Source organism: Acomys russatus, chromosome 9 (assembly GCF_903995435.1).
Source record: "Acomys russatus chromosome 9, mAcoRus1.1, whole genome shotgun sequence".
Lineage (NCBI taxonomy): Eukaryota > Metazoa > Chordata > Mammalia > Rodentia > Muridae > Acomys > Acomys russatus.
In genome coordinates, this window is record NC_067145.1 from 25,694,004 (window position 1) to 25,702,164 (window position 8,161).

The 8,161-nt window shown below is 44.4% G+C and overlaps 1 pseudogene; it reads left to right on the forward strand.

Moving 5' to 3' along the window:
* The first annotated feature begins 2,579 nt into the window (after nt 1-2,579).
* LOC127193596 (protein SET-like) lies at nt 2,580-6,605 on the forward strand (annotated as a pseudogene).
* Nucleotides 6,606-8,161: the final 1,556 nt, after the last annotated feature.

An 8,161-nucleotide genomic window follows, 5' to 3' on the forward strand; every position in this document is an offset into this window, starting at 1 on the left:
AACTCCATATTAGACAAACTGTCTCAAAACAAACAAACAAACAAAAAAAAAACCCAGCTAACTTAGTCAATTCTTTCAAAAGCGTTAAGAGCTACTGATTCAGGGGTGTTTGAAGGTTATTTAGGGCTCTCAATGGATGTGTTCCTGTATCATTTACTCCTTTGCAGCACGTCACCTCAGTTTGTACAGTTTCCTTCTGCTGTCTGCCTGTAACTCACTTAAAAAAAAAATGTTGCAGAAGCTAGACGTGGTGGTGCACACCTTTAATCCCAGCACTCGGGAGCCAGAAGCAGGTGAGTGGATCGCTGTGAGTTCGAGGCCAGCCTGGTCTATAAAGCAAGTCCAGGACAGCCAAGACTACACAGAGAAACCCTGACTTGAAAAACCAAAAATAAAACAAACCAACAAGCAAAGTGTTACAGAAGCATAAATCTCTGAGTCCGGACCTTGAGAGACAGCGTGAACCCCTTTCAACCCCTGGGAACAAGCAGCGATCTGATAGGAAGCGGATCTGTGCCTACAGCCACCCAGGGGACCCAGGCCTGTCCCTCCAACTGCAGCCATTCTGTTGCTGACTGAACAGGGAGAGCAGCAGAAACCTCAGACACCATACAACACTGTCTTAGGACTTTTGGACGTCAGCAATGATCAATATAACCAGCATCCTGCAAGGCCAGAATGGAGTTCTTTTTTCATAGAAGACCTTATGGACTGAAGCCAACGCCCTGTAGCACAGCACATGTCTGGTGTGTGTGAGACCCGGGGTCCTGTGTCCACATCCCCAGGTCCAAAACCAAGCGATGCTTCCTAACTTTCCGGGACAATGGAGCAGGCTTCCCACCCCTGAAGGGATTGAGAAAGCCTATGGGTTTAGCTTTCAGCTCCAAATATAACAATGTGTACCAGGTGGAATTTTATCACAGAGCAAAGAGGGGAAAGAAACGAAGGCAGTGCAGGTTTGCTCATCCTCCTGCTCTTACCCGTCATCCAGGGGTGTGGCTCTGCCCACTTTAATCTTGCCTTTCTGCTCTTTTTCCGGATAGGAGCACTGCCCCCTCAGCAGCTGTCTGTGCACTATTAGACACAGGCAGTTTCCCTAAGGGATGCGCATCTCCTTTTGCTATTCTCCCTCATAGCATGACATTTCCTGCAGGAATTTAAAGTGAAACTCTTTTAGGTCAGGACTTCAGGATAAACTTTGCTGCTTTATTGAAAAAAGCAGCACATAACCAGGCATGGTGGTACACACCTTGAATCCCATCAGGCAGGAGGCAAAGGCAGGCAGTATTCTGTGAGTTCGAGGCTAGCCTGGTCTTCAGCTGTGAGTTCCAGAATTCCCAGGCTACATGGTGAGAGCTTGTCTCAGAAAAACCAAGAAAGAAAGAAAGAAAGGAAGGAAGGAAGGAAGGAAGGAAGGAAAGAAGGAAGGAAAAGAGAACAGAAGAGAAGCACGTAATCCTGCAGTGTTTCTTCCAGGGGGTTTTCTTGGATTTCGGTTTTGTGTTTTGAGACAAAGTCTCGTGTAATTCAGGTTGACTTCAAAGAAGTCAAAGAAGATGACCTTAAACTTCTGATCCTCCTGCCTCCACCACGTCCTGACGGCTGGGGTGACAGGTGTGCACAATGATGACTACTTAAACAATTCCAGGAATCACACCCCAGGGCTTCATTCATACGTTACATTGTAACAAGTGAGTTACACCTCAACTGCTCTCCCCTCGGTTTCAGCTTGCAGAACACTAGAAATGAAACAGGTCAGATAGAACCATTGGAGACTGATTCTGTCACTCAACTACTCATGTTTTAGGCCATGTGGATAATTCCTCTAATGTCTGAGGTATTGCATTGTGCAGCTGTGTGACAGCTTGTTGATCCAGCCATTAGATGCTAAGATTTGTTCTTTTTTTTTTTTTTAATATTTATTTATTATGTATATGAGTATACTGTCTTCATGTACACCAGAAAAGGACATCAGGTCATAATACAGATGGTTGTGAGCCACCATGTGGGTGCTGGGAATTGAACTCAGGACCTCTGGAAGAGCAGCCCTCTCTCCAGCCCCTAAGATTTGTTCTTATTTGGTATGATTATAAATAGTGGTATTATAAACCTCTTTATTTTGAGTTATAAAACTACAGTATTTTCTCTCTCTCTCTCTCTCTCTCTCTCTCTCTCTCTCTCTCTCTCTCTCTCTCTCTCTCTCATTTTTCAAGACAGGGTTTCTTTCTGTAGCCTTGGCTATCCTGGACTCGCTTTGTAGACCAGGCTGGCCTTGAACTCACCGTGATCTGCCTGCCTCTGTCTCCCAAGTGCTGGGCTTAAAGGCGTGCGCCACCACCTGGCCTGGTATTTAATTTCAAAGCTACTTTAGCAGTAGAACTATCAAACAGCCATTTATAATGTGTGGCTTTCTTTATATGTCAAGGTTTTAACTTAGTAGTTGGGAGTGTTAAATGAAGATACCTTTTTAAATGTACAGTAATTGTAAAAATGAGTTTTGCGTTGCTGCGAGTTTCTTCCTGCTGTGTACATCAGGCCTCTGTGCTCTGGCTTCTGCCACCTCCCTCCCCCCTGCCACCATGGCCCCGAAATGGCAATCCTCCATCTGGCCTCAGCCCAAGAAATGCAGACCAGCTCCTGCCCCGGAGCTGGAGAACACGTCAGCCTCTCCTGAGTGGCTGGAAGGAGGAAAAACAGCAAGAAGCAACTGAGCACACTGATGAAGAAGACAGAATTAATGAACAAGCCAGTGAGGGAATTTTGAAAGTAGAACAAAATACATAATAAACTCCGCCAACCATTTTTTCAGAAGAGGTAAGAACTGATCACAAAATCCCAAATTTTTTGGTAACAACATTTGTCAACCACCCACAAGTGTCCGCACTGCTTGGGAGGAGGATAAGAGGCTCTGTATTATTTGACCAGAGTTGAAGTGACAGAATTTGAAGACATTAAATCAGGTTACAGAACAGACTTTTTATTTTGATGAAAATCCTTACTTTGAAAATAAAGTTTTTGAGCCAGGCAGTGGTGGTGCACACCTTTAATCCCAATGCTTGGGAGGCAGAGGCAGGTGGATTTCTGTGAGTTCAAGGCCAGCCTGGTCTGCAAAGTGAGTCCAGGACAGTCAAGGTTACACAGAGAAACCCTGTCTCAAAAAACCAAGAAAAAGAAATAATAATAATAGTAATAATAATAATAATAGTAATAATAATAATAATAATAATAATAATAATAATGTTCTCTCCAAAGAATCTCATCTGAATGCGAATGGTGACCCATCTTCAAAGTCCACCAAAATCAACTGAAAATCTGGAAAGGATTTGACAAGACACTCAACTCAAATGCAGAACAAAGCCAGCAGGAAGCGGCAGCACACAGCCAGAGAGCTTCTCACTGACCACTCTGATACAGCTGCAGCTGAGTCAGGAGAGGTCATCAAAGTTGGTATGCGGCCAAATCTCTTGCAGGACTGTGGTTCCTGATACAGATGAGGAAGGAGAGGTGGAAGAAGATGATTGAAGATGATTGAAGATGATGATGGCGATGATGGTGGTGGTAGTGAAGAGGAAGACTTGGAAGATATTGATGAAGAAGGGGGTGGGGCTGAAGGTGAAGATGATGATGAAGGGAAGGAAGGAGAGCATGGTGAAGGTGAGGGTGACTTCTTAGCACAGAAGATTGACAGATTCCAACCTTGTACTGATTTTCCTACGACAGCCTCCCATATGCTGGAATTACCAGTGTGCACCACTGTGTTTGGTTTTCCTTACTATATTTTCATACACACAGGCTTTCACATACTCACCTACATATTACACATATATATATCTCCAACCTGTGGCCCTCTCTCTGGCTATCCTTTAATACTTCCCTTCCTGGTGCATAATCTTTCTATTCTACTTATGAAGGAAAAGATGCAGTCCATGTGTTTCTCATTTGAAAATTAGTTAGGAGTGGCCACTTGTACTAAGCAGGCTAAAGGTGGCAACAGACCAGAAAGCTTAGCCCTGGGATCAGTTGAACAACTGTGCGTGATAATGTTTCCAATTCCATTCTAGCTGTATCAGTTTGAGGCTTTGCAGAAAACCACAATTATCTTAGTTAGGGTTTCTATTGCTTGGATAAAACACCATGACCAAGCCGGGTGTGGTGGCGCACGCCTTTAATCCCAGCACTCGGGAGGCAGAGGCAGGCGGATCGCTGTGAGTTCGAGGCCAGCCTGGTCTACAAAGTGAGTCCAGGATGGCCAAGGCTACATAGAGAAACCCTGTCTCGAAAAACCAAAAAACAAACAAACAAACAAACAAACAAACACCATGACCAAAAAGCATATTCGAGAGGAAAGGGCTTATTTGGCTTACACTTCCATATTGCTGTTCATCATCAAAGGAAGTCAGGACAGGAACTCAAACAGGGCAGGAACCTGCAGGTAAGGGCTGATGCAGAGGCCGTGGAGGAGTGCTGCTTACTGGCTTGCTCCTCGTGGCCTCCTCAGCCTGCTTTCTTATAGAACACAGGACCACCAGCCTACAGATAGCACCACTCACAATGTAGTGGGCACTCCCCCATTAATCACTAATTAAGAAAATGCTTTACAGCCGGGTCTCATGGAGGCCTCTTCTCAGTTGAGGTTCCCTCCTTTCTGATAACTCAAAAGTTTGTGTGTCAAGACACAAGACCAGCCAGCACAACTGATCAATTGCCTACTCGACACACAAACACAGCACTATTAAGCCACAGCCCTTCCTTTCTTATTCATCCCCAAGACCTCACAGTCAAAACATAAATAATTTTAAAAGTCCCTCACATTCTTTACAAATTCAAACACATTAAAATTTCAGTTTCTTTAAAATATCTAATCGTTCTAAAAACCCCAAATCTTTTTTAAAAGTTCAAAGTCTTTCAGCCACGGGCTTCTGTAAAAACCAAAAATAAATTAAATATCTTCTTCAAGAGAGACAACCAGAGTACAGTCGCAACCTGAACCAAGCAAAATCAAACTCCCACAGTGTAAGTAAACCCATCTTACAGTTATCTGACAGTCACTCATGATCATCTGGCCTCCTCCAAGGACCTTCAGTCACTTCTCCCTCTCTCCCTCTGCAGCACACAGTTTGTCTTTTAGGCTCCAGCTGACTCCACTCTACTGCCGCTGCTGGTCTTGGTGGTCACCCATGGTTACCGGCATCGCCAGAATGCTGAGGCCTTCTGCTGCAACTGGGCTGCACCTTCACCAGTGACCCTTTCTGGCCTCTCAAGGTGCCAAGCCTCAGCTGCTCTCCATGACCCTTCATGCCTTCAAAACCAGTACCAACTGGGTGACTCTTACACTACCAAGTTGGCTACCAGCATGAGATACAACCTCAGCTGCTTCTGGAACACAGCTTCTGTGTGCTGGCCCTGAGCAAACACTTCCCAGAAGACTTCACCTCAGCAATGCTGGTCTCTTCTCAATCATGGCTAATTTCTTAGCTCCAACTGACCAGCATCAATTGACTCAGTAGCACAAAGGTTTCACTTCCCTGTCACTTGTCTCTTGCTAATCACAGGTGAATCTTTAGTCCCAGCTCACCAGAACCATGAAATCTCAATTCAAAATAGCAAACGGTGCTGATAGAGAGTCCTTAAACTTCCCTCTGAACGCCACAAGACAGGCCTCCATCTCCTGCACTGCTCTCAACAGTCTTAGGTCAAGTTCCTGCAGAACATCCCACTGAGCTCTCAACTCTCAAGGCTCTTCTAGGCCCCAAGTCCTTCTGCGATCCACCCAAAAACATGGTCATGTGTCTCCCAACAATATCCCACAATCCTGGTACCAACTTGTCCTGGTTAGGGCTTTTATTCTGTGGCAAAACACCATGACCGAAAAGCAAGTTGGGGAGGAAAGGGCTTATCTGGCTTACACTTCTGTACTGCTGTTCAATAGGATGGGTAGGTGGAGTTATGTTTGGATTGTGCTTCTTGTCTGAACTCAAATTTTGAGGGGCTTCCCCTCACGAAGCTAGATTGGAAGGCAGAGCACTCGGGGATGTAATGAAGGTGAAATGAGGTCATCGGATGAAGCCTTCATACCATAGGACTGCTGGTTTTACAAGAAGAGGGAAAAAAAATAGAGCCGGGTGTGGTGGCACACATCTTTAATTCCAGCCCTCGGGAGGCAGAGGCAGGCAGATCACTGTGAGTTTGAGGCCAGCCTGGTCTACAAAGAGAGTCCAGGACAGCCAAGGCTACCCAGAGAAACCCTGTCTCAGAAGACTTTCTGCTGAATAAGCTCACCCTTTCTAACTCTTTCTGAACTCTGGATGGCTGGTTCATCTCAGCTGTTCTGGCTCAAACTTCTCTCCTAGCTGGCTGATTCCACCTGGCTTCACTCTCAGCCTCTGACTGAATTGCTCTGCTTGGCCTCATATTAATATTGGCAATATGTTCTATCTTCTGGCTCCTTTGCATTTGCTGGCTTGTTCTGTCTTCACCTGTGTCTGACTTGTTCTCTCTTCAGCCTGTCTCTATAAAACTCTCCAGGTAAAACTGAACTGAACCATGACAAACTCAGCTCCAATGCACTGCCTCTCAACTCCAATGCACTGCCTCTCAACCCCTAACTCAGTTCCAATGCACTGCCTCTCAACTCCCTAACTCAACTCCAATGCACTGCCTCTCAACCCCTAACTCAGCTCCAATGCACTGCCTCTCAACTCCCTAACTCAACTCCAATGCACTGCCTCTCAACCCCTAACTCAGCTCCAATGCACTGCCTCTCAACTCCCTAACTCAACAGAAATGCCTGCACAGCACTCAGAGATCTGCCTGCCTCTGTCTCCTGAGTGCTGGGATCAAAGATGTGTACCACCACACCTGGGACTAAATTTTACCTGAAACTTGCTCTTTACTGGGCTGGCCTTGAACTCAGATCTGCTTGCCTCTGTCTCCTAGGATTAAAGGCATGTCTGTATTCTAGCAGGATCAGACCTAGAAGGTCTGATGTGATCTCTTGCCAGAGCAGCCATTTTCTGAATGAAAATTCCTCTACATACACCAGCAAGGAATGTAAAAAAAGAATTTTAACTTGATGTATATTAACTGGACCTTAGAAAGTTTTCATTGTACTAGCAGCCAGGGAGGGACTGGGATGCCCTGTGTTTATTGGCAGGAGATGTACAATATCCTTGCATTTAGGTTTATTTATTTTGTTTTTTGTTTGAGTATTGAACTGTGCGGGAACTTGTTTTGGCTTTTCATGTTCATTTTCAATATATGAAATCTAAAATTAATAAATCTCAATTGTTAAAGAAGATTAAGTTAGCTGAGCGTGGTGACGCACACCTGTAATCCCAGCACTCAGGAGGCAGAGGCAAGCAGATCTCTGTTTGAGGCCAGCCTGATCTACAGAGTGAATCCAGGACAGCCCAGGTTACACAGAGAAACCTTATCTCGAAAAACCAAAAAATAAAATAAGGTTAAGTTACACATCTCATTTAAAAAATTATACATGTAGAAAATCTGCAAAATCAATTTAAGCAATCCACTTATAGACCAGTAAGCAGAGTGCAAAGGCTGTATATGCACATTTGCCATTTTTCATAACTGTCTTCAAAGCTTTTATTCACATTTTGCACTTAGTAATTAATTTCCTTTTAAACTATATGAATTACAATAATTAACAACAAAAATCTCTTGTACTTTGCTTTGGTAACAATATGCTAATAAGCATTCCTGAATTCTAATAAGTGTGAGAAGTCTATTGCATCGAAAGGCTGTGCAACCCAAGTTCTCTCTTAAGTATTACAATAAACTTAAATTTTCTACGACTTCCTCTTTAAATCACAGGGGTAAGCCAACCATTAGGCCATACTTTTTTAAAAATATACTTTTACTTTATTACACATGTGTAAAACAAACTACATACTGTTGACTCTGTTTCTTAGCAAATAAACTTTATTATACAACCCAACTAGCTTATACAAGAAGGAAAAAGGTTAAAGGGACAAAAGAGTGAACCTTCCAGTAGCCGTTCCACGGGACGGGTCCTTAGGTGTCTCTCTGGCCCGCGGGCTGGTCCAGCTGGTCCGCTGCTCTACATGCTCTCTCCCCCAGCTGGCTTTGTTGTTCTCTCTTCCCCAACTGCCTGAGTCACATGGGAAGGACCGGCTCCTTCTCC